The sequence below is a fragment of the Anas acuta genome, chromosome 6, assembly GCF_963932015.1.
Source record: "Anas acuta chromosome 6, bAnaAcu1.1, whole genome shotgun sequence".
Classification (NCBI taxonomy): Eukaryota; Metazoa; Chordata; class Aves; order Anseriformes; family Anatidae; genus Anas; species Anas acuta.
The window spans coordinates 19,386,287-19,412,994 of record NC_088984.1 but is presented as its reverse complement, the minus strand read 5'-3'; the positions used below and the strand labels follow the sequence as shown (position 1 = coordinate 19,412,994).

Sequence of the window (26,708 nt, the reverse complement as noted above, 5' to 3'; positions counted from 1 at the left end):
GAAGCTCTTCCTAACATCTAACCTAAAACTCCCCTGGTGCAACTTTAGCCCATTCCCCCTCGTCCTGTCACCAGGCACGTGGGAGAACAGGCCAACCCCCACCTCTCTACAGCCTCCTTTAAGGTATCTGTAGAGAGCAATAAGGTCGCCCCTGAGCCTCCTCTTCTCCAGGCTGAACAAGCCCAGCTCCTTCAGCCGCTCCTCGTAGGACTTGTTCTCCAGGCCCCTCACCAGCTTCGTTGCCCTTCTTTGGACCTGCTCAAGCACCTCGATGTCCTTCTTGTAGCGAGGGGCCCAAAACTGAACACAGTACTCGAGGTGCGGCCTCACCAGAGCTGAGTACAGGGGGACGATCACCTCCCTAGCCCTTAAAAAGTGTATGTCCCTGGTTCTTAACTATTCTTTTATCTTTTACCCTCCAAATAATGCCACTCTTACTGTCTTTATAGAATCCAAGAAGAACCAGATTAGTTTTATCTGTTCTATCTGTCATTCTCACAACTGCTATTGTGACTAGGTACCATGATATTCCAATGTACTATATAAGATCTCAAAATATTAATTCATATTAATTCAAACCTACAAAAGGCATTTTCTTATCCCCCATCCAGCTCTCCATAAAAGACTCTGAGATTGAAATTATGGAATTGGGACTGACTAGCATCCTACTAATTCTGTGTATTAATGCCTGTTACACCTTATCATGACAGAGATTTTAAGGGGAGAAAGATACTGTACAACATTAATATATTCTTTTCCATAATATGATGAGACTGGCACAGTAAGCAGTATAAATTTGTTCCATTTTCACTGCAGATCTTAATATTTCGGTCTTAATGAGGTGCCGTTGTGTAGATTTGAAGTTATTGTGGATGACCAAGTATACAATCAATATGGAATCTTCTATCTCATATCACCTTGATTTGACCATGCAACCATGAAGTAACAATTTTACAATTTCACATTAGACAAATTGATAATATGACATTTTCAAATTTGTTAATTTCAGTCTAGAAATTGTCAATATTCTCTTTAGGGCTTGTTACCTAATGTTTTATCATATTTTAGTGAATTCAAGCCTTTCTTTTCTAAAGAGAATATATATTCAGTAGGCAAAAATACTGTTTTTTATGCAGATGCATATGAGAAATTTTCATTTATATTACAAATTATTTAATCTGAAAAAAATTGCTCAAATACTAAGCATCTTCAAAGCTACTAAAGAAAGTTGAGTACGACATGCCCATTTTTTTGTCTTTGTACCTAAAACATTCACAACTCCTGCTGATTAAAAGCAAAGCTATGTTATTAGAATAATAAGAAAGAATAACAATTACATTTTTTGAAATAGGAAAGCAATTTGACAAACTGTGCCTATATTTTCCATGTAGTCAGCCATTTCATGACAGTGAAACAAATCAAGAGAATATATCTTTTATAAAATGCTGTTTTACTATTGTTTAAAAAATAATTTTCTTGGAGAAGCAGCATTGTGCAGTTTACACATATGCAAGAACACTTGTAAAACCTTGTGATTAATAGCGGGTCATCATTTATATCAGAAAGTAGGAGAATGAATTCTAGTACTGTATCATAGTACTGTGAGGTAAAACCATATTTTTTCTGTGCTTTCAAGAACATGTGCTGTTAATAGCATTTCAAAATTTATTACGCAGCCTGTTTTCTTTTTCTATATTTTTTTGCTTATGTTCTTTATGTTCTAAGCATCTTTTGATTCACTTACATATGCAAAGAAAAGTTCAATAACTTAAAATTCAAACTGTAAGTTTTAAAATGGTAAAACAAAGAAAATTAGTACTTAAGATATCTAAGTTCTTACTAGTCATCATCCTTGAATACTTGACCTGTCTAAGACAAAAGGAAATCTCTGTATATGATTTCTCTCATAAAGTTAAGTTTTTTTCTCCAAAAATTTAATTATGAAAAATGTTGTATATTATAGAGGGGAGAGTTACAATGTTGCATCTTTTTGTAACTAGTTTTGCATTGGGTATATTTGAAAAAAAATTATTCTTCTTTTTGCAAATGACATCAGAAAATTTTCCAAGTACCTTGCACATCACTGTTTTAGGAGAATGTTGCATAAACAGGGTAAACTCTAGTGTTTTTGCTGATGTTATTTTTTTCTTCAAGTAGATTTATTTCTTTGATTTTATAACATAGGCATTATGAAAAAAAATCACAACAGAGAACTAAAAACCTTGGGGGAAATGTTATCCAGGAGACTTAAAATGTATATTTTTTTGTAATAGTCTATAAAACTTTTTTATATAGATATGTAACAGTATGTATGTTTCAAGAAAAACATGTAAAAAAACAATTTCTTTCCTAGTTAGTTTGATTCAGAATGGCAGCGCCACTACCAACAACAGCTCAAGCAGTCACCTGAGTGCCTTCAGTGTTTAAGTAGCTGCACATTCAATTTAACTTAGCATAAAAATGTCCATTATCAGATGGTCCAATTTGGTTAAATGGAGAGTGGGTGCTATGTATCCTGAATTGCTGGGGGGGGGAAATAAATAAGAGGAAGTATCATTTAAAAAATGTGGTAAATAATATGGCTCATCAGAAACTCCTTAATCCTATCTGCATCTATTGTAACAAACATGGTGATTATACTCTGCCTATATGAGCCACTGAGAATAAATTATGTTGTTTTCTGCAGTGACTGGGGACTTTTCTGTCATTCCAGGTCTTGTTTGGTGAATCTTTATGTAGATTTGCCTGCCAGAGTTTAAGAAGCATTTGATCAGCACTTGCAGACATATGCTTTGATCGTATGTGCAGCCAGGAGTTGGACTCGATGGTCTTTGTGAGTTCCTTCGAATTTGGGATATCCTATGATTCGAGGATTCTAAGAAATGCACGGAATAGGAAGCAATATCCAGGTTGAACACTGAGTGGTGCTATGACATTAACTATTGCAATTCACTCTACTCCCTTAGAAACAGATTGATTGTATCACCTGATAAAGCCCCTCAGATTTCACATTGTGATTAGCTATTATAGGTAGGATCCTAACACTTGTATGAAATAGTAGTGATGACTTTATTATTGTTATGGAGTGTGACTAAGACTTGGTCTGCATAAAGACAGGGACCAAATAAATAAATTAGCTGTAGTCTGTTCTCATTGTCTGAGGAGTTCCAGCCTAGGAATAAATGTAGACCCTATTGCAGCAGATGTTATAACAAGACATGAAAAACAACACATAGGATAGTTGATGTAAATGAAACAAAAGAACAACAACAAAAAGTGTTATAAAAAATAAAAAAAAGAGTGAAGGAAAATAAAATGGGGGGGGGGGGGCGGGGGGGAGGGGGGGGAGAGAGGAGAAGGAGGAGGGAGAGAAAAGAAATTGGAAACTTAGAAGAGGCAGTCAATGGACTGTAATCCTCCTCCCACAAGACAGGGATGCCTTCTTGGCAAGCTCTGTGCCTTCACCTTTGGTGAGGAATACCCAGTTCAGGATTTTGTTAGCACTGTTATACATTCATGCTACTGTGGTAAGTGTATTTATCTATGGCAATTCTGAATCTGTTATATCTGTTGCCTTATTAAATACATTCAACTTTGTGATACTGCCCTTTGTGATACTGCCTCAGTGACAGCCCTTGGCAGGACTCTGAAACAGGCAAACATTGGACTGGTAAGTCCCCTTTAATGTGACAGGCTCTTAGGAAGAGAGACAGGCAGCAGATGTTAAACCAAGTTTGTTAGTTTTATGTCATTTCCGCTTTTTATTGTAAACTTGTTGTACATTACTGCATAACATGTAGGATGTGCATCATACTGCTTCATGACCATCTTCCTTTGGATGTGGTTTTCCAGTAGCACATTCCCATTAATGTGCTCTTTTGAGATTTTTTTATTTTTATTTATTTATTTTTTTTAATGGTGAGGCTTGTATCTTAGCTCTTTTAGTTGGATTTTGTGGTTTTGAGCCATTGCACATTTTCAGCTGGAAAAGCAGTTCCTTGCTGGGGTTTGGACATCTCTGAGAATATTTTTGATTCTTGTGGATTGCTTTGATAGTTTTAATCCCAATAGTAGTGGAAGTGATTATGTATGGTGTGGATCCTGTTTGTTTGATACTGGTGATGAGGTGTCAGTTGGGCTTCCCTGAACCTTGCTGTTTGTTTTGACTGGCTCACAGTGACAGCTTCTGACTTGAGCTTTTTCTTTCTCTCCCTTCTGCTGCTTGCATTTTTCTCCCACAGACATATGAAGTGACTGGGTTGCAAGTATTGTGTTTGCACCATTGCCTTTTATTATTTCCTCTTCATTAATGGTTTTCTTGGTGCTAGTATTCTCAGATTCGTATCCAGAGGAAAAGGCTCAACAGTTTTGTACAAAAAGGGGATTATACTGATTAATATATAAACAGTAGAATCGTAGGTATCAACTCTAGATGTGACAGAGATTAAAGGATACTGATACGCTTTTGTATTTGAGATTTTTTACAGATTAGAAAGTTTACAGGTTCACATGTTTAAATGAACATGAAAACAAATGATACACAATTGCCTGTTCACTACACCACTTTTCTTGATATAAACACTCATTTTCTTCATCATATGATCCTATGAAGATCCCTGGTAGGGATTTTGGCCTTAGACTTCAACAACACTTGGATTTCTCTTTCAATCACAGATAGAAATTGTGCAAGTATAATAAAAATGATTATGAGAAAATGTACTCAACTTGGCGTGGGGGGTGGGGTGGGTGGAGAGGGGAGACAGTAGTTGTGGAAAAGCTTTCTTTTTATTTTTATTTTTTTTATTTTTAAAAAGGAATATAATCTCTGCCTGAATTCATTTTCAGTATTAATCACATAGAAGCTATTTAAGACTTAAGTCAGAATACAGGTATATATTTCATTGTATGTAATGTGGATCCAACTTTATAACTGTGTCTGTTTTAGTGCCCAAAACTGAGCTAAGGAGCTTACATTGATGTGGTTCTGAGTGATAGATCCAGTTCACATCGATGTAAGTGGATCTGGTGATGTAGGTGAACAATTTTATGAGAAGAAATATTTTTCCCATTAAACATATTTTCCCATTAAAACATATTTATTATTAAAATGCATTTCTTTGTTTTCTTTCTACTTAAAAATGCTTCTTAATGACAATTTTAAACACTAATTTTTTACCAGTCCACAAATTGCCAGTCTTTTAATATTCCACACTCACAGGTATAATGGCATATGTGGAAACGCAGAAGTTTCTTCATGTGGACATGTTGATATAATGTGACTGGACATTAAAATACTGACATGTAAAATCCTGCAAAAAGTAGGAGTACAGGGTAGGAGTAGGAGTAGGTGGACTGTTAAAAGAAGGTGAGGAGGAAGCAGCAAATTAATTCCCTTAATTCAACACCCTCTGTCTTGAAGCATTTTTTTCTGTATAGCCTCTAATGCCCAGACACAGGGCAGCTTAATGAGACTTTTCAGATGCTTCTTCTAGGTTTCTTTACACATTAATCAGTTAGGTTTTGGTTAAACTTAAATGGGATGCTTTACAGGAAAAGTCTTAATTGCATTTTTTGACTGCTGTTTACTTTTCCAGTATTTTTAAGTTCAGTTATTTCTTAGCCAAATTCTAGTTCACTAGCAGATTTTGAAATATATTTATACCTCAATATGAATCATACTTCAGACCTCAATACATATATAGAGAATATATATATATTGAAATATGTATATATATATTGAAATATATATATATCTTTATACTACTATACCTAGTAGTCCACTAGCTCAGCAGCACAAGCCAGAATGCACAAGCCATGGGGGAGAGCAAAGGAATCGCAGAGGGACCAACACGTCACTTTCTACAGTTAGTAAGCAGTCTGATGCAATAACATATCAGAATCAATCAGCTGAAGCTAGACCTGTGGTCCATGGGGCCACAGCAGCAGTGTCTCATGACATAGCACTTTGCCTTTGTTGAATATTTTGGCATGTATATTTTCTGTGCTATACTGACTCAACACCATCAAAACGAATCTTGCATTGAAGTTGACCACTGTCATAGAACGAGTTTGCACCCAGGACAATTCTGCTGTAGGATGCCAGTCAGAGGTTGGACTCGATGATCTTGAGGTCTCTTCCAACCTAGAAATTCTGTGATTCTGTGATTCTGTGATATGAATGACTTATCTTAATGTGCAGGAGGAGCTACTGCAAAGAAAAGCCAGGAGATGGTCGGTATTACAATGCCAGAAAGGAACATGTAACTGGATGGTATGATTAGTGGAATGAGAGGGTACAGTTTTAGAAGAAAAAGGGCAACACTCGACTAAGATTAATGTAAGTACACATTAAAAAATTCCAGTGATAAAATTTTCTGACAGTTCACAGGCATTTTGCAGTGAGCCAAGATCAGCATCTTGCTGAGACACCAGTGAGGCAGCTCCTTAGAAAGCAGTATTTCATGACTGACATTAACAAGGATTGCTGGAGAACAGAACAGAATTATTTTCATTTCACATCTATCCAGACCTTGGGAGGAAACCATTAATACAAGCACTGTGATTTCAGCATGGCCCAATGCCAAGCTGGGAATGTGATGCAAGTGGCTAGACCTTTGAAAGCCAATTACTGAGTGTTTTCTTGTTCATGTCCATGAAAGGAAAGTTAGACCAGTAATGCATTATAGGGTAATACTGTTATTTGGCAGCAGGAGAGGGCAAAGTGTAAGTCTGTTCTGTTCTTCAGGATGATCTACTGTAAGTAGGAAAGTAGCTAAGGGACTGTAAGGGTCAAAATTTGCTTCTGAGCTTTTGGAGAAAAAATGCTGTGTCTGGTTATAAGCCATAGCAATTTCCATGCAGTTAATACTTCCATCTGGCTCATTTATATCAATAGGTACTGGACATTTCTTTTCCAGTATGTTTATATTGACCATATATGTGTCCATGCTTTCCTTCTCTAATGGTGCACATTGCTATTTGTGTGGGATTAATGGGATTATAAACAGTTTGGTCACTGTGTTTCTCAGGTGGCAACACAGCAGGACTCTGCGCAGGTGCAGCCCCACTTCAAGTACAGTTGTGCAGTTTTGGGTGAAACAATATCAAAAGGACTTAAAACTGCTAGAGACTGACCAAAGGAGAGCAAAAAACATGAGGAAGGGTGGGAAGGAGATTGATGTATGCAGAGTGCCTGAGGGCCCTTGGTTTGCTCAGCCCCGAGCAGAGCAGGCTGAGGGGAGGCCTCATGGCGGCCTGTAGCTCCCTCACAAGGGGAGCAGAGGGGCAGGCGCTGAGCTCTGCTCTCTGGGAACAGCGACAGGACCCGAGGGAACGGCATGGAGCTGGGACAGGGGAGGGTCAGGCTGGGGGTTAGGGAAGGGTTCTGCACCCAGAGCGTAGTCAGGCACTGGGACAGGCTGTCTGGGGCAGTAGTCACAAACCAAACTTGCTGGAGTTCAAGAAGCATTTGATCAGCACTTGCAGACATATGCTTTGATTTTTAGGTGGTCCTGTGTGCAGCCAGGAGTTGGACTCGATGGTCTTTGTGGGTTCCTTCGAATTTGGGATATCCTATGATTCGAGGATTCTAAGAAATGCACGGAATAGGAAGCAATATCCAGGTTGAACACTGAGTGGTGCTATGACATTAACTATTGCAATTCACTCTACTCCCTTAGAAACAGATTGATTGTACCACCTGATAAAGCCCCTCAGATTTCACATTGTGATTAGCTATTATAGGTAGGATCCTAACACTTGTATGAAATAGTAGTGATGACTTTATTATTGTTATGGAGTGTGACTAAGACTTGGTCTGCATAAAGTCAGGGACCAAATAAATAAATTAGATGTAGTCTGACATGGAAATGTTCTGGATTTCAACATAGCCAAGGTGTTCAGAAAGTGATTGTACAGCTGCACTATAATGCTAAGGAAAAGAAAAAAAAATTGGAAACAAGATATTGTCATCCTATTCTCTCCCTCTCCAGCTTTTTTTTTTTTTTTTTTTTTTTTTTTTGTGTGTGTGTGTGTGCTTTTTGTTTTAACTTTCATTGGTTTTCCCTCTGAGAGAGAAGGAAAAAGAATAAAAAAACTATTCTCTTCTTGCCTATGATCTCTTACAGTTGAACACTCAAAATTAAATGCCTACGGAAAACCAAAGCATTTTCTTTGTAGTTACCAAAGGCAGGTAAGATTGCCTCTGGTGCTTTGTCACAGCTGCTCAGAATATGCGTGGCTCAGAGCAGCCAGACCGAAAGTATCAAACACTGTTACTGTACCTTGCAAGGAATACATGGCACAATACAGAATGCAATTTTTAAGTTTTTGTTTGTTTTGTTTTAAATGGAGAGAATATGAGATGCAATCTAGAAGTTGGCTTCTGACATTCAGTCAGGACGATTGATACTGTTTTAAGCAGGCTCTGTGTGGCTGGGGGCTGGTGTGAAATCTGACACAACCAGACTGGGAGAAATGCCCAAGTATGCCACAGAAACATGACCAACAGCTGTGCTAAAATGGTAGAAGTGAGGGCTCCAATTCCTCCCATCATATGCACATGCTTCATCAGGATGATTGATAGATTGCGGGCAAGCAAATATGAGTGTAATAGACACATCACATCTGCACATTTTCAAATTCATGGCTGTGGTGTTTATGTATTTTTGCCAGTTCCCAAGAAGGGAAAGAGTTACTTTTAAGGAAGATGATGGGACTTCAGGTTATTATCACAGACAAAAACTACAGAGTTAATTAATTTATCCAGTCTTGCAGATTAATAGAGGTCCTAAGAATATCAGATGGGGAATTGGTGCAGATGGTACACCCAGGCCATAGCCAGAAACCTCCAGGAATACGAGCCACTGATGTTGAAAGTGCCAAGGAGCCCAGGTGGGTGGATAAGTTGAAATGTTTTGGTTGTAGCTAGCTATCCGTAATGGTTTCAGACACACGTTTTAAGAACTAGAGCTGTCGGGTCTCGCGGCCTAATGCTGTTCCGGTGCCTACTTCCCCGAGGTCTGTAGGGACCTGTTGTCCATCACCGCGGTACCGGCGGCTGCCCGGCCGGGAAACTGCCGTGCGCCCGGCTCCGAGCACCCCCGCTGGCTGCTCCCCCTTCTTCCGCGGGGCCCCCTCGCAGCCGGACGCTCCCCCATCCCCGGGTACCGGCCCCCTGCAGCCCACCCCCGTCCTCACAGCGGCCCGGCCGCGCCCCGGTGCCCCGCCCGGCCCCTCCCGCTGTGCGGCCGCCGCCAGGGGGCGCGGTGGTGGCGGGGCGCGGCCGCCTCCCTCCGCTGGCGGGGCCGGGCGAGGCTCCTGGGGCGGTGGCTGCAGCGCGGAGCTGGGCGCTCGGGGCGAAGGGAGCCGAGGCAAGGCGAGGAGTGAACGGGACAGCGGCTGTCCCGCAGCACCGAGGCGGCGCGTACCTGTGGCATGGCAGAGGTGAGCAGCGGCTGGGGGGGGGCTGTGCCCCGACTCTGTTCCGGGCTGCCGCTCGCGCATCCCTTGGCCCCCTCCTGCCCTCGGCCCGGAGGCAGCCTCATTGCCTTATCCCCTTGCCTTTTGATGGCTCTTCTGCTCCCCATCGCTGCGGCACTTGGCTTTCTCTTTTCTTTGCTCTCTCTTCCTCTCTCTTTCTTCCCCCTCTTTATTTATTTATTTTTATTTGGTATAAGCGTCCGGGGAACTGTTTCACCCATTGATCTCATACTTTCTTAGTCTCCACCCTTAGAAGAGAAACCCCAGTGCATCCCAAGTCTCCTCTGAGGTCCCCACTCAGTGTCTCCAGAGCAACAAATAACATGTATTCTTCTTAATTTGCCATAAAAGATAGTTTGCAGCTGTGGGGATGGAGCAGGATGAGCTCTGGGTGGGGGATTTTGCTCTCTGCCATCATGTCCCCTTGGTTGCTAGGCAGTGGTGGCCGCATTTGTGGAAAAATCGAAGAAGTGCGTGGCAGAGAGCAAAGCAACAGGAAAAGCTACAACAAGCAACAGTATGTTGTCATGTCTGACACACCTTACTGGTGGGGAACCTGATGCACAGATTGCTCTTATGCACCTTGTTACCTTAACTCTACACTTTCTGCATCCCATCATTTATTCCAGAGAGAGCGAGGTGGTTTTACTTACCTAAAATGTTTGGTCACGACTTCTATAGAAATGGTAGTTATTTAGAGACATGTGTTTTGTGCTTTCTGCATGAGTGGTACTGTTTCAGCGTCCAAGTGTCTTGGTAAGAAAATGAACGATGGAAGGAACCCTCGTACTAAAGTATATGATTGTTCATTGAACAGTCATGCAGGGGAAAGGTTTTCATCAAATTAATTAATTTCAATACACTTCTCCTGTAAATACATAGATTCAGAATTTGCAATTTAGGTTGAGTATTTATATTGTGTGTCTTGTGTGTGTTTGTCATTTGAAGTACAGTACCACAGCACTATTAAGGTATGGATTTTCATATGGAAAGAAAGGCAATTCTGACACAGCCATTTTCATGTCAATAGTGGGGGGTTAATGTCCCATAGTTTCTATGTGGATTGAAAATTTACCTTTTATTAGTTGTGCCTGATGGGTTGCAGTGTTGTTGTTATCATCCAACAAGCTGTTGGACACAAATAGAAAGAAGTCATCCTGTGTGTTGACTACAAGCTTTCCGGGAGAAACCCAGAGGCTCTTCGGCGGTTCTGGTGGAAAAGGGTGTGTCAGCAAGGGAAGGCAGAGCCCAGCTGCAGGCATTGTGCACAGAGGCTTGGAGCAGCTGGAGGTGGGCACCTTTGCCAAGGGCCAGGCTGGCCAACAGACAGACACAGTGGTTTCAGGTCATCTTCACCCACCCTGTCACCTGCATATGTGAGGGATTTAAGAGAACAATCTCATCTAGGCTCTTGTTTTTAATTCTTTCTTGTGTATTTGTGGTGGTTTTACCAGACCCAGTACAGTATTTTTAAAAACACTGTGGACTTTTAAAATGGTCTTTTGAAGGTGTATTTAATTTTAACATTATATGAACATTCACTTGATGAAAATGCAAGATTTGAGCAAGGCTAAGGCATTCACAGATACTTCTATATTATTCCTAAGAGACACAAAAACAAGGGTTTCCCATTTCATTCTCAAAACATTATTCAGTATTTGCAGCTGAAGTTCAGCAGAGAGGAATGGAAATTAGTGAAATGGGTTGTATTGATTTTTAATTATACACATTAAAAGAAATGCAAAGTGTAGATAAATAGTATGAGACGTGAACAAATTACTGGGCTTCTAAATCGATTTTGTTAATCTCAGGCTTTATTACCAGAAGTACAATATTGATAGGAACAGTTTCCTCTTCAATATTTTATTTTAAAACTTATTTCTCTTGTTTGAGGGAAAAGACAGAGTTTTGACATAGTGTTGAACAGATGATAAATACTTTGCTTTTCTTTATATAAGCATTTATTTTTAATACATCCTTGCTACTAATAAGCAGCGATAGAATAAGAAAGACATTCTACCTTATTCTAGTGTAAGGAAACGTATCCCTGGGCCCAATCCGTTAAGCACATATGTCCTCGTTTAATTTTTTATTGGGACATTCAGTTGGGTACCTAGTACAGTGTGTCCTCTGGGAGTGCATACGTGCATACAATGCTCAACCCACAGAGTGGAGACTGATATAATTTAATTTTAAAGAAGATTTTTCCCTTCTCTTGAAATAAATTGTGCGCTCAGCCCAAGACAAGAACGTATTTATCAATAATAATCACAGATGTCATGCTCCTTAGAGACAGTTGAGTCATTCCCAATGTTGAGTGGTTGTACTGGTTGAAACACCCAAGTCCAAAGCACACTGTTCTGTTACCAGGGGAGAATTTCCATTAATTGTCTTGCTTCTCTTGTTAAGGCTTTTGTTATCATTAACTAGATTATTTCCAGATAGGAGATAAACCCTTTCTCACGTGTCTAACTATAGGTTGTATATTGTCATGCTATGTATTAAGTTCAATACAAAGTTTTATTAAAATCTTGTGAGAAATCCGCTGTAGAATTAAGAACAATGGAGAAGTTTAGGAAAAAAAAAACACACAACATTTAGTTGTTGCATTCTGGAAGAGCAATACAAAACCAAACAAACAAACAAAAAAAACAACACAGAAGTTAGAATCTGTTTTCATATGTGAGTGGTAAAGTTTAATATAGTTATTTCATTAGGAGTTCTGTCAAAAATGGACTTCTTTGTTGAAAGTCGTCCCAAGAAATTTTATTTCCTGGAGTTCTGTAAGTTAAATAAGGGAAAAACAAGAACTGCTCCAGTGAGTTTCTTGAAGAGCATGTACTTTTGTGACATATCTGTAACATTTAAAGCATCAGTCCCTTGTTTATCTATGCTTTCAGTTGATCCTCCTGGGTTATTTTTATCTTGCTGAAATTATTGACATGTAGATCTAGTTTATTTTTTCATTTAGCCCGAGCAGTGTCTTCAAGAAGGTGCTTTTGTAGAACCATTATCCAATTGTTATCCTGAACTTTTGGACAGAAAATTCTTGTTTAAAATCTCTCAATCATAGAGAGAGAAGTGTGCTCATGAAGAGCCAGTGTCCATCTGTGCCCTTGCAGTGTTGCCCACTGATGCAGGTGAGCTGGAGCACGTATTCACTTAGGAGCATCCAGGGACAGGCAGTGCTGGGTGCCACAGCAGCATAGGAACTGGTACTGCTGCCTGGCATCCTTGCCAGGTTATAAATTTCTGATGCTATTGATACTGCACCCAAAGCAGCAGGCAGGTTGTCTCTAGGCATTCTGGTCTATCCTGTAGGTACTTCTGAGAGACCACCAAGTCTTGCTGCCTGAGTTCCTGGAAAAGTCACGGCAAGCATTTGACGCACTGTTTGGCGTGTATCTGGACAATTCTGATTTACCATACTGGTTATCTTCATATAGAAATAAGTACATAATATGGTGAGAAGATACTAAGGAGAAAAAAAAAAAAAAGTAAAACCAATCTTGAAACCCACTTGGACCTTATAATAAGGTGCATCACTTCATGATGCTGTTATAGATACTGACTTTGCTACAGTGCAGTTGCAAAGTTTTTTTGTGTGTGTGTTTGTGTGTGTTAAGTATGCTATTTGAAATCTGACTGTGCTCATAAATGTATCTCCAGTTCCCCAATGTATAATGCATGTCTCAGAATATTTACAACATCCTTGGGAAGTATTTTGCCTACATATTTTTCCTGTGTGTAAATAATTTCTAATTAAGTGGATAGGCCATGAAAGGTTCTGTAAGGCTGTATTCTCCCCTTCCTACTTCATTTGCAGCCTTTCCCTTCTTTCTGTTAGTAATTCTTGAGCATCTCATGCCTCATCTTTCTTACCATAGCCACCCTTGTGTCTCCCTAATTCCCTCCTCACTTACAGGCTGCTGCCTGCACCCACTTTGGTGATTGCCCTCCCAAGTTAAATAACACTGTGTAGTTCATAGGCTGACAGTTAGCTATGTGTGTAGACAAAATGTTTGATACTTGATTAGATACCAACTGGGAAGAAGCTTTTTTGTTTCTATTACCTACATGCTTAATTAGCATATGTATGCTTATTGGCTGCCCAGCTTGATTAAGTAGCATGCAAACCCTTTATAATAGTGAGAAATGTGTCTTCTGGGATGCTCATCAGCCAGTAAGGAAACATTTGCTTTAGAGGCCAGCCACATAGAAGTGAGTTAGGCTTCTTTGCCCTAGATCAATCAGTGACATCTCTGGTACCTGCCTGTGAGCCGTGCATTTCCTCAGCCTTGAAGCCAGCAAAAGGTGCTGTGCCTGCTCAGCCCTTGTGACTTCATTCCAGCTCTATCTAGAAGCTACCTGTCTATCTTCTCTTCCAGAAAGGTCTATATTCAAGCAGGAAACCTCAAAAGAATTGAAATAAATATGATTTGAGCATAAGTGGTATCTTCAGAGTTTTTAATATGTTACAGGCAAATTAATTGGTACAGATGCAGAGGAAAACATGACATGCTGTGTAGCTGCAATGTGTTCATAAGTGTTCTGCAGCATTTTGCTGTAAAAACTTCTCATTTGCTACAAGTTTTACTGTATTTCTTTATATGGTGCATAAGGTGTTTTTAATTTTTTCCCCCCTTACTTTGTAGTAGGGGTGAAGTGGATAGTCATTTTCCAGGAGCTTAAATTCCTGGATAGAGTACTTCAAATCTTCATTGTCTTTAAATATCTACACACCATCTGAGGAAAGAGGAAGGAGACAGTGGTGCTCTACAGATAGTGAGGTGACCTCTGTATTGAGGAAGACCATGTATAGAGGCACTGCTTAGGTATACATGGATGTAGAAACAGTGAAGATGAAGGAACTTTGTATTTAGAGTTATCTCATATTAAGGTGCCATGAAAGTGACTGGCTTCCATACAAATCCATGAAAACTTGTCGGATCTTTGTTTAGAGACAGCAGATTCAGCACAGTTAGAGGAGGCTGGTCCAGGAATACTGCCATTTATTGGCTGGGTAAGAGACAGCAATTTTCATTTTCAATCTACTTTTCTTCCCTTTATGCCAGCAACAAATAAAATTCATTTTCTGTTATGCTATTTCTGTCTTGGGATGTGAATTCTGGCTTTTGTGTAGAACAAAGTGTTGATGGGCTGTGTTGAGTTTTTGTTGAATGCATGATTTTTTATTTTTTTTTTAGAGGTTGTAAGGTAGTGGTTTGCTTGACCTCTGCCTGCAGTCAGGCCTGCCACTGCTGGATTCCAAGTTATTGGTTAACATAGCCTGTATTTCTTTGGTAGCCTATGCATGGGATTTCTAAGGATGTGACTACCTGACATAATGAACCATTGTGTTAGATAATTTTGAGTGAACTTGTGAATTTCTCTAGGCATTTTATAGGGCAATGAGCTCATGAAAGCTATGTTTCTTTTTCAGTTGCTGTTTCCAGTTCTTTCTAGGGATTTGTATGCTGTTTTTTATTGTGCAGTTTCCCAGAATTCAAGTTTAGTGCCACTGTTGTGGTTTAACCCAGCAGGAAGCTAAGCAACCCACAGCTGTTCCTTACCACCCTCCACAGGGGGACAGAGGAGAGAATTGAAAGTGTGTAAGTGCAGAAACTCATAGGTTGAGAAAAAGATGGTTTAGTAAGGAAAAAAAAAGAAATGAAAAACAAAAACAAAAAACAAGGAAACAAGTGATGCACAACACAATTGCTCACCACCAGCCTACTGATGTCCAACCAGTTCCTGAGTAACAGCCCCATGCACACCTTGGACAACTCCTCCCAGTTTTATTGTTCAGCACACCACTGTAAAAACAATAAAACAAAAATAAAACAAAGGATGTCCCTTTGGCCTGTCTGGGTCACCTGTCCTGGCTGTGTCCTCTTCCAGCTCCTGGTGCACTCTCAGCCCCCTCACTGGCAGGGCAGCATGAGAAGCTGAATGTCCTTGGCTCTGTGTAAGCACTGCACTGCAACAACTAAAACATCAGCAAATTACCAACAATGTTTTCATCCTTAAATCCAAAACACAGCACCATACCAGCTACTAGGAAGAAAATTAACTCTGTCCCAACTGACACCACGACAACCACTAAGATCATTTAGATTTGATATTTTATACCACATTTGATAAGAAAAAATATATATTTAATAAGTTGAATTCAGTAATCCTAATTCATTGAATTTTATTTTTCTTCTTGCAGGGTAGTTGCTGTCATTTTTTGAAGGATTTACCCTATTTTTCACGTTTATGGGTCTTTGAAAAATTAAATCTCAGTTTACTCCCAAGTTACTCATTGTTACCCAATACTTTGTTGATATCATGACCCTTAACTTCATCTGGGAAAAGGTGTTTCAGGATTAGAGTGACACCTTCGAGGACTTTTTTTTTTTTTTTAAGAATTAAGTAAAATAAATGAGAATCGCTAAGTTTGCAGACCCTTGTAGTCATAAAAACTTGCATCACTCGAAGGGCATACAACAGATTTATGAATATACAGTTGTTTTTTGTTTTCTCTTGTAAGACAAAGTCTGTCATGTGGAAGATGTGATATAAAGCTTTTATGTTGTAGATACTTGTGGTTGATACTTAATGATGTTTCAGAGATGATATTTAATGATATTTTGTAGCAGTTTCTGTGGCTTAAAAAAAGATTATTTTGATAATTAGATGTAATAAATTGAATGAAAGAAGAGTCCATTTGTCTGGTGCACAAAATAGCCATGATCACTTATTTTGTATTTCTTTCCTGCACTCTTCTTCCGTCTCCTGATCCCTAGAGGCATATTTTATTTTCATCTTGTTGCGTCGTTGTCCTTTCACTAAATTCAAGCAGTGTTCTCTTCTCCTACATAGTGGTGATATATTTCATGGATGATGAAAAGGAATTAAGTAATGACTTCCAGATGTTTTGCTGCACTAAGTAAACAGATACTTAGCAGATACTGTATTTGTGATGATGTACACTTATTAGCATAAGTATCTGTGTTTATTGCTAATTAATCACTATTTCTCTGTTTAGGGTTAACGGTTTGGTGCAGTGCTACAAAACCAAGAGTGTCTCGTTTTCTGCTGTAGAAAGTTGATTTAATTTTCAATAAAATCTTCAGGCACTTGTTTGTTGTTTTTTTTTTTTTTTTTTTGAGAAGATATATGTATAATCAGAAGAGAGTACTTGTGCTTCTCATCCTTTTTGTTTTGTGGACTCCAGAAAAGAAATTCCAGAGCCTTTCAGAAATACTGCTTGTCTAGATTGATGTGAATTGGATCTTCTTTGTGCACTTTCTGCTGCATAATGCTTTCCGTACTTTTTCTCTGGATTTCTTCAGTTGATCACAGGGCCAAGTAGACCAGCAGCCTGCAAGACATAAACAATTGTCTAATAGTTGTGAGAAAGGCATAGGGTGAGAGTTTTTCTGTTAATCTAAAACTGTCGATTTGACAACTCTGAGAAATCATAGCAATTACTTAAAAGTGAAATAATACTGCATAGATATGCTGAACAATTTTCTCATCATTTTGCTGAGGGACAGATATCAAAGGAGGGTGTTCTGGGCTGAAACCACAGTCACTCCATTCTACAAGCGAATCTCAAATTTTTCTATTGTAATACACTTTTTAGTGTTTTTGATTTTTTATTTTTTTTTCCTTTACTGCCTGTATACCTTTCAAGTTGCTTCAGGTTTAAGAGAAATGTAAATAAGTAAATTACTTTCTGGGGAGGGTGCTGTTTGCTGTTTTTTCAGAGAAAGGTTGACAGTATATGGAAGTTGAACCCCATAAAAAAAAAAAAATCAGAAGGAAAATAGTATCAACCATTTATACACTTCAGAACAGCAACACCCATAGCTTTAAGCAAATAGTGTCATTTCTAGGGTCAGGCACAGGCATTCTGTATGTTTCATAGCAGTACTGATGACTTTTTCTAAAGCTTTTACATTGATTAAAAATTTAGTTAAAAACTCTAGAAGCAGGACAAGAACCCGACATGACACCAGTTTCTTCTCTGTTTGTACTTGTTGATGCTAGGATTCTAGTACAATCCAAATTGAAATAATAAATAAAGATAATCTTCAAGTTTTTCTACCAAAAATCTGCCCTGGTCACTCAGATTAGGAGAATGCCCTTCCCATTTTGGAGAAATGGGCCAAATCATACTAGCTTGGTCCTATGTTAAGTAATTTGATATATGTAAATGTGCTTACTGGCAAATGAGGATTGCGTGCTTGCAGGTATATTTTAGAAGCTCATGGATGTTTAATTTTGCGGGGTTGAAAAATTCTCTGGTAACTGATTTTCTAAGAGTGATTGTTTTATATGTAGATATGTATATATAGAGAGAAATATTACTGATATAGAGAGAAATATTACTGCCTTTCTTCTAGTTTCTTAAGCAGCATGATTCTTCTGGTTCTTTCTCAAATGCTGTAACAATCTGTTCATGCTAGTTCTTTATTCACTTTTAATTTTACAATGCTGAGCATGAATTTGAAGATACTCAGGAGCTTTTTTTTCTTAAGCTCATATGTCTGTTATTTTGCTAAGCTATAAAATATACACATCTAAGAGATTCAAGGAAGAGAGGGGAAAAGAACGCAGGCACAGACTAATAGTCTATTCCCCTCTGCTGATGAGTACTTCATTAAATTATTTATTCCTACTGTATGACTGGGGAGGAAGGAATATGGAAGATTTTGCAGATGAGTGTCATTCCGCATTGCTGATAAAGTACAGTGAATCTGGTGGTCTGGTCTGAAACAGCTGCTTTATTTTTGTCTGAAAAAGAAAATGGTGGTGAATTAAGTTTAAAAAAAAAAAGGGGGTGGGGGATTAAATCCAAATGCTGCATTCTGTATAGTGTTATGTGTGGTGTTTTTTTTTTTTTTTTAGTAAATGTTTTTAGTGAATGTCTAACAATTCCGTTTGAAATTATACTGTGGTTGTACAATATAATGGCTGCTTTCCGTAGCAATGTAGCACTTTGGGGCAAAGACTCCCTTGTTTCTAGGGAACTATGTACTACTTCAAGTGTATTAAGAAAACATTCTTAAAATTGTATATTTCTATTATGAGCAGCTTTTAAAACATTGTATTCATCTACAAAGATTTCAAACACCGAAATAAAAGTAGCTCACTGAAACAAAAAAGCTTGTGATGAAAGCTTTATGCATGGCAACCACAGATCACAGATTTGTTCATGTTGGAGCTTTATCAGCTCTCCTGCTCAGAGCTGCTCAGTGCTGAAATCAAACCAGGTGGCCTAGAGCTTTGTCCAACCAGGTTTTAAAAACTTCTGAGGACAGAAGTTTCATGGTCTTTTTGTGCAGTAGCTTATGATGAGGTGAGAAAACACTTAACTTGGTATCATTTATATATGATTTAATGTTTCACTGACAGAACGTGATTATTAAAATAACTTTATCCTTTGCACCCAAGCCAGTTCAAATCACATCTATTTCCAACACATACAATCATGTGTGAAATGTAGTTTCAATAAAAAGATGATAATTTCTGTCTTCAGTTCTGCTCAGCAGTGAAGTAGCCAGCTGGTGGCAGATAGCCTAGGAGATGTTTCCATGTGAAGATCTGGGAAGACAAAACAATTCCCCATGCACATTTTATTGATTTTGGATATTGTGTATTTATTGGCATTAGTTAAGACGCACACTTTTTTGATAGTACTTACTGCGTAATGCACCCAAATCTTGTTCTTTTGTCTGGTTGTCTGTTGGACAGCATCTAAACAACAACAACAAAAACAGATGTTTTGAGCTAATCTGCCTACCCTGTACCTTGTCCAGTGGCCAGTTTTCAGTTCAGATTTTAGTAGTTACCTGCTTACACTTAGAAGCTGCTCATTCAAAGCTGTTAATTCACTCTGGGTTGTTGCATGGAGTCATCTGTTGTGAGTTACTGTTACTGTTGTGTGCTGACCTCTTAGATTAGTAATCTCATCGTATCTAAAACTTGACTCCTAGTTTATTTTTCCAGTGGAGGCTGTTGATGAGCACTTGGACTTGGCTAGTATATCTTAGTTTTCTTTGAAAGGTTAACACTGAGGAAGCCTGGCTTTCATCAGGGTAACTGAAATCTTTTGTGGGCAAATGATTCTGAAGTCTCACAACCATACCAGGTGCCCAGGTGTGCTCAATTCAGAAGCCTTGTGGATCACTGGATTCGAGGCAGGGGAAATTAATGATTCCAAGCAAGAAGATGGTCCTGTGACTTCTGAGTAGGTATGATTGGCAGACACTTTTTCTATGGCATTTCTCTTGAAGTGAAAGGCACGCATCATGATAACCTGCTTAGTGTCCACTTTTTTTTTTTTTTATTGCAGCTGATGCAATAATTGCAAATATTTTGATTTTTTTTCAAAGTTTGTCAAAATAAAAGTCATTAAAACAACTAAAACAACTGTCTCCTTGCATTGAATTGCGAGGTGAAGTCGTTTAAATTATTTTTATGTTGTCAGTGACTGAAAGAGTATATTACACCAAAACACTGCATTTATTTTTGCCTACAGATTTTGATGAAATAGCTCATAGAAATTAATCTTTTTCTCATTGCCTTTCCAGAATCTTAATTGCTGAAATTTCTGTTTCTCACTACCTATAGTAGTGACATCCTTTAAATTAGACTTTGATCCATATAAATTGGTTTCAGAATACAGTTCCCTGGTTTGATTGTAGTAATAATTCATTAATAGCTATTAGTAATTTCAATATTTGTTAACCTCTCAGTGCTGTATGTCTTTTATTACTGCCTCTTACTCATACATAAGCTTGCAATTGATAGCAGCCAGTGCATCCTTGACTTTGAAATGTGAAGGAGAAAACCTTTTCAGTGCAAAGTAAATGATTATGAAATTAAACTCCTTCAGATCTGGATTTCCTTTTTCATTCAACAGGTTCTGTTGTTTGATTTTAGAGAATACTGCCATGTCTTTTTATTTGTTCATCCTTTTCCCTGCAGGTGCAAGGCTAGTATAACTTTGAGGTTTTGTTTTAAAATAATGTGATCTAGTTGAGTTTATTGTGTGTTGTCCATAACTGTTTATGCAAACTAGAAGGGGAATAATTTTTCAAAAGCAAGTAATTAAGAAAAGTGAACTAAAGCAGGAGATGTGTTTCCAAGTTTCCTTCAAAGCCTTAGTTTTTGTGGGGTTTGTATGGTTTTCTGTGGTGGAGAAAGATTTCCTGTTTTATTCCTGTTCATTGGATGCACTTTCAGATAAATTCTAATGCAAGGCTGTCTCAGAATACAGGGTCAAGTAAAATAGAAAGCCAAGTAGGGAAAAAAGGGATGAGGGAGGACAAATCCTTCAGAAAATACAAAGACTTGGAGTCAAGCCCTGGAGAAAACTATTGCCAAAACTATCTTGCAGGTTCCGTTGTTCTGTAATCATAGAATCATAGAATATCGTGAGTTGGAAGGGACCAGTGAGAAACATCAAGTCCAACTCCTGGCACCACACAGGTCTGCCCAAAAGTTTAGACCATGATATGATCATGTTATGATCACATGAATGACTGAAAATGGCTGATACAGAGTAAGTGAATTAACATTGCTTACAGAAAAGGCTTGGTGGTCGTAGGGAAAAAGCTTATTTCAAAAGAAAAACAAAACAAAACAAAAAAAACAACAACAAAAACACCAAACAGTATATTCCTTAAGAAAAGTGAGTAAAACAGTGGGAGGATAACAAGTGCAGTGCTTATTTGATTGTGAAACACCTACCATTATCATCCTAGGCTCACCAGGATATTTAAACACTTGAAATTCAAGAAACTTGTTTTCCATGTTTCTTTTCTAATCTTTCCTCCTGTGTTTCTTTAATGTTTTTTTTTTGAAGTTTTTGTATGAACTGTTCTACAGACTTGGGAAATGAATAATACTTGTACTTCCTTATTCCCCAAATGCATCTACATTTGAATGTTTATTAAGGTCATACAAACATTCCTTAATAAATATATAAATGTTTATATGTAAACAGACTTTGTACTATTTTAGTGGGTAAGAGGAAAGAAAAAGGGCAGCTGAGGTTGCCAGATAAGAGTCTTTTTTAATTATTATTATTATTCATTCCATCCTTTTTAAGAATCATGTCACAATTCTGCAGGCTTTGGTGGCAATCACTGTTGTGTTACCTCAGTTACCTCTGGGGAGGACATGGGGGTAGCCAGCATCTTCGTCTATTCCTGCTCCTGCATTCTGGCTTTACCTGGGAGGCAGAGTGTGATAAGGGCACTCCTCTGTGAAGAACTGAATAAGAAACTCTTGAAGTATGGTATTTTCTTGTTGCTTTATTAGAAAATAATATGTTCTGCAGTTTGTGTTGGTTTTGGTTTGTTTTGTTTTAGCACAGATTCAAATATTTAGAAAATAAATCTTTCTATGTATGAAATGGATGCAGTAAAAACAGTGGCTTTAGGATCTCCTGCCTGTGGAAGCATGTTTAGTGTTAGCTGGAAGTAGGTTAGTAAGCTGTTGTCAATGGAACTGATTCAGACATCTGCTTTAGTCTTGGTCTCTCTTCTGTGATTTCCTATCATGTTGTGTTGTTAAAGTGTTCTAGCATGTTTTCTCATTCCTTCTCGTGCTGTCCTGCTCATTGGGAAGCAGGTAGTGAACTTTGCCAATGTGCTTGATGGCTCCAAAATCTGCTGTAGCATCACAGCACTGCATTTTAGGCTGTTAAACTGAATAATTGGTATTGAACTCTCATCTCAGTTTTACAGGCTTATTCTGCTTCTGTGGGTTTTTAATGGATGCCATGAGTAAATATAATATTTTTTTTTTGGTTCTAATGAAAAATCAATAATATATTGGAGGTGCTAAATCCTTTTTGGACCTGACAGGTGAGCCTTTTTAAGAAGAACATCCTGCCGTACATCTCTGTTATAATGAATGCTGATGCAATTTTCCATTTTCAGGGTGTTTGCATGAAGATACATAAACACTGGTAGAATGTATTTGGGAATTTTGCCTCTCTATCACTCTAATCCAAGCCAGGTTTTACTGATCACCTCCAGCCTGTATCGATTTGCAGAACAGCAGCTGAGCCTCTAGAAAATTAGACAGGCACAAAAAGTAGACTCAGATTACACTAATGAGCCCATTAAGTGAGGTATAGGGAGTCTGTCTGGCCAGAATGTAGAACTGAAAGAAGTCTGGCTGTACTGCTTGCTTTATTTCTTTTGCAGTCAGTAGCCAGTTTTAACCTCCTTTATACTTGGAGTGGATGAGAGAAATGCTTCCTTCACCCCCCTGCGTTTTTTTTTTTTTTTTTTTCCCAAAGTCTTTTCCTTTCCCTCTAAGGGAGAAAACCTGAAGGGAATTGTGTTTGCAGGCTATAAAGCTTGTAAGATGTACTAAGTGCACAAAGCACAAGTTCCATAAAGCACGCATGCTTTCTGAAATCTTTCATATATGTCTGTTCAATTCTGCTGTCTCAGACATTTTATATTTTAGTACATGGAAAATCAAAGCAGAGCAAAAGTACTGATTTTTAAAGTAGTCCTTAAAACACCTAATAAAAATCCTCCCACCTTTATTATAGCATAATAATGCATAATACCAAATAAACTTGAGGGTTGCTTCAGAATTTCAGCAGGTTTAAAGAAATGGGAAAACTATTTTGTACTGTAGGTAGATATATTTGTTTTGCTGCTGTGGTCTAAAGGAAACAAGAACATATTGAGCTTTCTGGTACATTGAAAACCATGGTCTGTGTACACTTTAAGAATAAAAGAACATGGTTTTTGCCTGTTTAAAATCCAGTGAACCATAGGTTTGGATTCTGCAATGACTTATATTGTTAATAACAATTTGTTAACAACTTTTATCTTGTAAGGTTTTGTTACACACTCTGCTTTTTTATAATTATTCAGGAGGACCTAAATATAATAATAAAAGTCTTCCTTTTTTTAAACCTTGACTTGGTTTGGCTAATTCTTCATTCCCATTGTTCAGGAGGGAAGCTTTCAGCAGCAGTTATTTGAGAGCTGTGGTGATTAAACATCGTTTTTTTCTGTTGGTTTGCAATGGTGACTTGTATTAGTAATGGTCAAAGACTGGAACAAAAACAGAGAAAGAAATTTGATAACAGACCAGAAAAAGCTGCAGGAAATATTCCAGTGCCACCTGTTTTTAACACAAGTCAGGGACCTGAATGAGCAGGCAGTGCTGAACCCAATAGAGAGCTGGAAAGAGAAACCTGGGCTAGCACAAAGATTAGGCCGGGATGTGGTGGGTAAATTATTTACTGAGGCACCTTGGGACATCTTGAAGAGATGCAGTGGAGGGGAGGGAGAGGAAACCTGAAACAGACCCCATGAGCCTACGGGGTTCTGTATGTAGGCCATACCAGGAGAGTAACCTTAGCCTTGTTCTGAGCTGGACTGTGGACTGTCTCAATTCCAAATGTGCTTCCCAATCTCATCTTTTCTCTGACTTTTGTACCATTATTTTACATAACTGGTTATGAATACAATACCAGAGATTTGTCAGAAACAGGCATCTTAATTTTTTTCAGTTTAGTTGCAATCGAAAGAAACTAAGTCATTGACTTCGGACATAGCATACATGTTCCCTTTGTGGAAAAAAGCATCTTCTAACTTCCGTGTAGTTGGTTATAACTCACAGTAACACTTTCTGCATTACTGAAAGTTTAACAGTGGGTGTTTGTGCCAGCACTGAGTGGGATCCGAGTACATTGACTTTAATACGATATAGGTAAAGCATTCAAGATCATTTTGTCTTTAAATCAGTTTTATGGGAAAGTTATTGGAATGGGGATACTAAAAGTTTGAGTCATGTAGCAGTCTAAAGTCTGAAAAATGAATAGCAATTGGAATCACAGAATGGGCGGGGTTGGAAGGGACCTTTAAAAATCATCCAATCCAACTGCCCCACCAAGCAAGATTACCTAGAGCACGTTGCACAGGATGGCATCCAGGCAGGTTTTGAGTATTTCCAGTGAAGGAGACTCTACAACCTCTCTGGGCAGCCCGTTCCAGTGCTCTGTCACCCTAATGGTAAAGTGTCCCCTTGTATTGAGCTGGAACCGCCTGTGCTTCAGTTTGCGCTTGTTGCCCCTCGTCCTGTTGCCTCATCTCACTACACCTTGATGAGGTGGAATAAATTACGTAGAGGTGTTTATATCCCAATATCCTAACATTGTTTACAAGGTTTGAGTAATTTCCATGGAGTATTCTGATGTACATGGATTGGTGGGTGAATGTGGGTGAACTTCTGGTTCCACATTTGCAAGAACAAGCTAATGAAAAGATCCCGTGCTCATGGATGTGTAGTTTCTCTGCTGTGCACAGTGCTTATGTATCCTGAATTACTGTCTGTATGTAATTTATTTATTGTATTAATACTATAACTTCAGATCGAAACAAAAATTATGGGCCAGTTCTGATTTGCTGCTGAGGTGGTCTCCCTGGAAAGTAAATGAACTTTGAAAGGATTTGTTTTAGTGGATCCACTGTGGAAATCCCAGCACCTAGCTGTAAAAAGGTGAAAGAAACTTTCTCCTTTTGTCCGTCCTCCCAGCCCTTTAACTTGCAGTGAAAACATACGGACAACAGTTCTGTTGGATGTGGTGAGGGGCCTGGAGAACAAGTCCTACGAGGAGCGGCTGAAGGAGCTGGGCTTCTTCAGCCTGGAGAAGAGGAGGCTCAGGGGTGACCTTATTGCTCTCTACAGGTACCTTAAAGGAGGCTGTAGTGAGGTGGGGGTTGGTCTGTTCTCCCACGTGCCTGGTGACAGGATGAGGGGGAATGGGCTTAAGTTGCGCCAGGGGTGTTTTAGGTTGGATATTAGGAAGAACTTCTTTACCGAAAGGGTTGTTAGACATTGGAATGGGCTGCCCAGGGAAGTGGTGGAGTCACCATCCCTGGAAGTCTTTAAAAGATATTTAGATGTAGAGCTTAGGGATATGGTTTAGGGGGGACTGTTAGTGTTAGGTTAGAGGTTGGACTCGATGATCTTGAGGTCTCTTCCAACCTAGAAATTCTGTGTCTGTGTGTGAAATGTGTGTGGGGCTCCCCCAGGCACTGATGCAGAGACTCAACCTTCAAGAATTCTTTCCCAAATTTCATCCTTAATGGAACAACTAATTTATCTGTGGGGTTTTCCTTCTGTTCAGCATCTTCAGCTTTTCCTGTGTAATGTGTTTTTGTCTAACGATTAGTAAGAACAACCAACCAGTAAGTTTGGATAGTCTTCCAGGGTAGGGTCACAGGCAGAGTTCTGTAAATATTTATACCATGATAATACATTTTAGTAACGTGAGGAACATGTCTTTTATAAACAAATGCAAGAAATGCCTTCTTGTTGTTTTAGTCAGCTCTGTGGACCCCAGTAAGCTTACAATGATTAATAGAAAATTAGATTTGATTATAAAAAGCAAGAGCTATTAGTGTACTACTCTATAACAAGGAAACAAATAATAGTTAATTAACAAAATAGGTTTTGTTTTATGTAATGATCTTACCAGGCTTCAGTTAACCCAATATATCATAAATACTAACTTGAAAAGCCCTTTTCTTTAAAGAGCCAATGCAGATAGTTAAGATAGGTTCACCTGCTTTCCTTAATTGCAGCAAATTTTCATTCATGTGGTATGAGGTATAGCCTAACTCCTTCTCCATCAAAATCTACTTCTTGTTGAGCTCTTCTCTCTCAGGGCAGACTCCTTTAGAAGTTCAAGTCATTTGTGTCAATCTCAGACACATCATATGCTTGTTTAGAAAGAAAAATCTTTGCTTGCATATAGATAGGAAGTTCTATATTTCTGAAGGAAAGCAGAATATGGTAATTTTTAAAAGTTACTTTAATAATAATTTTAATTTTAATTATTGTAATTTTAAAAAGATCTATATCAGGAGACATAATTTCTTTCAATTGAAAGTCATAAATACCTTGTTTAATAATAACTGTTTCGATAAAGAGATCATAAGAATTGTTGTTTCATGTATCATTGCTTTTTATTAAAAGAACAGAAAATTCTGAACTATAGAAACGTGTAGAAATTCCTGCATGCTTAGAGGAAATGCATATTCCTTTTCTCAGTGCTTTTTAAAATAAGGCATTTGCCGTTGTTTGATAATACACCGTATTTAAAGAGACAAATAAAATGGAGGTATCTTGGAACTTGTTCTGTTAGAGCGGCTTGTTGTTTTCTGGTTGCAGTAAAATGCTACTTCACT

At 38.5% G+C, this 26,708-nt stretch overlaps 1 protein-coding gene and 1 long non-coding RNA gene across 2 annotated transcripts in view; one reads left to right on the top strand and one right to left on the bottom strand.

The window, feature by feature from the left end:
* LOC137858227 (sodium channel protein type 2 subunit alpha-like) overlaps positions 1-26,708 on the top strand; it is a 125,130-nt gene that overhangs the window by 39,228 nt on the left and 59,194 nt on the right. The window lies entirely within an intron of this gene.
* The window catches only part of LOC137858228 (uncharacterized), a 120,095-nt gene continuing 104,487 nt past the window's right edge, over positions 11,101-26,708 (bottom strand). The window contains exon 5 of the long non-coding RNA XR_011097582.1: positions 11,101-16,849. This is a non-coding gene — a long non-coding RNA (uncharacterized lncRNA). The remainder of the gene's footprint in view (positions 16,850-26,708) is intronic.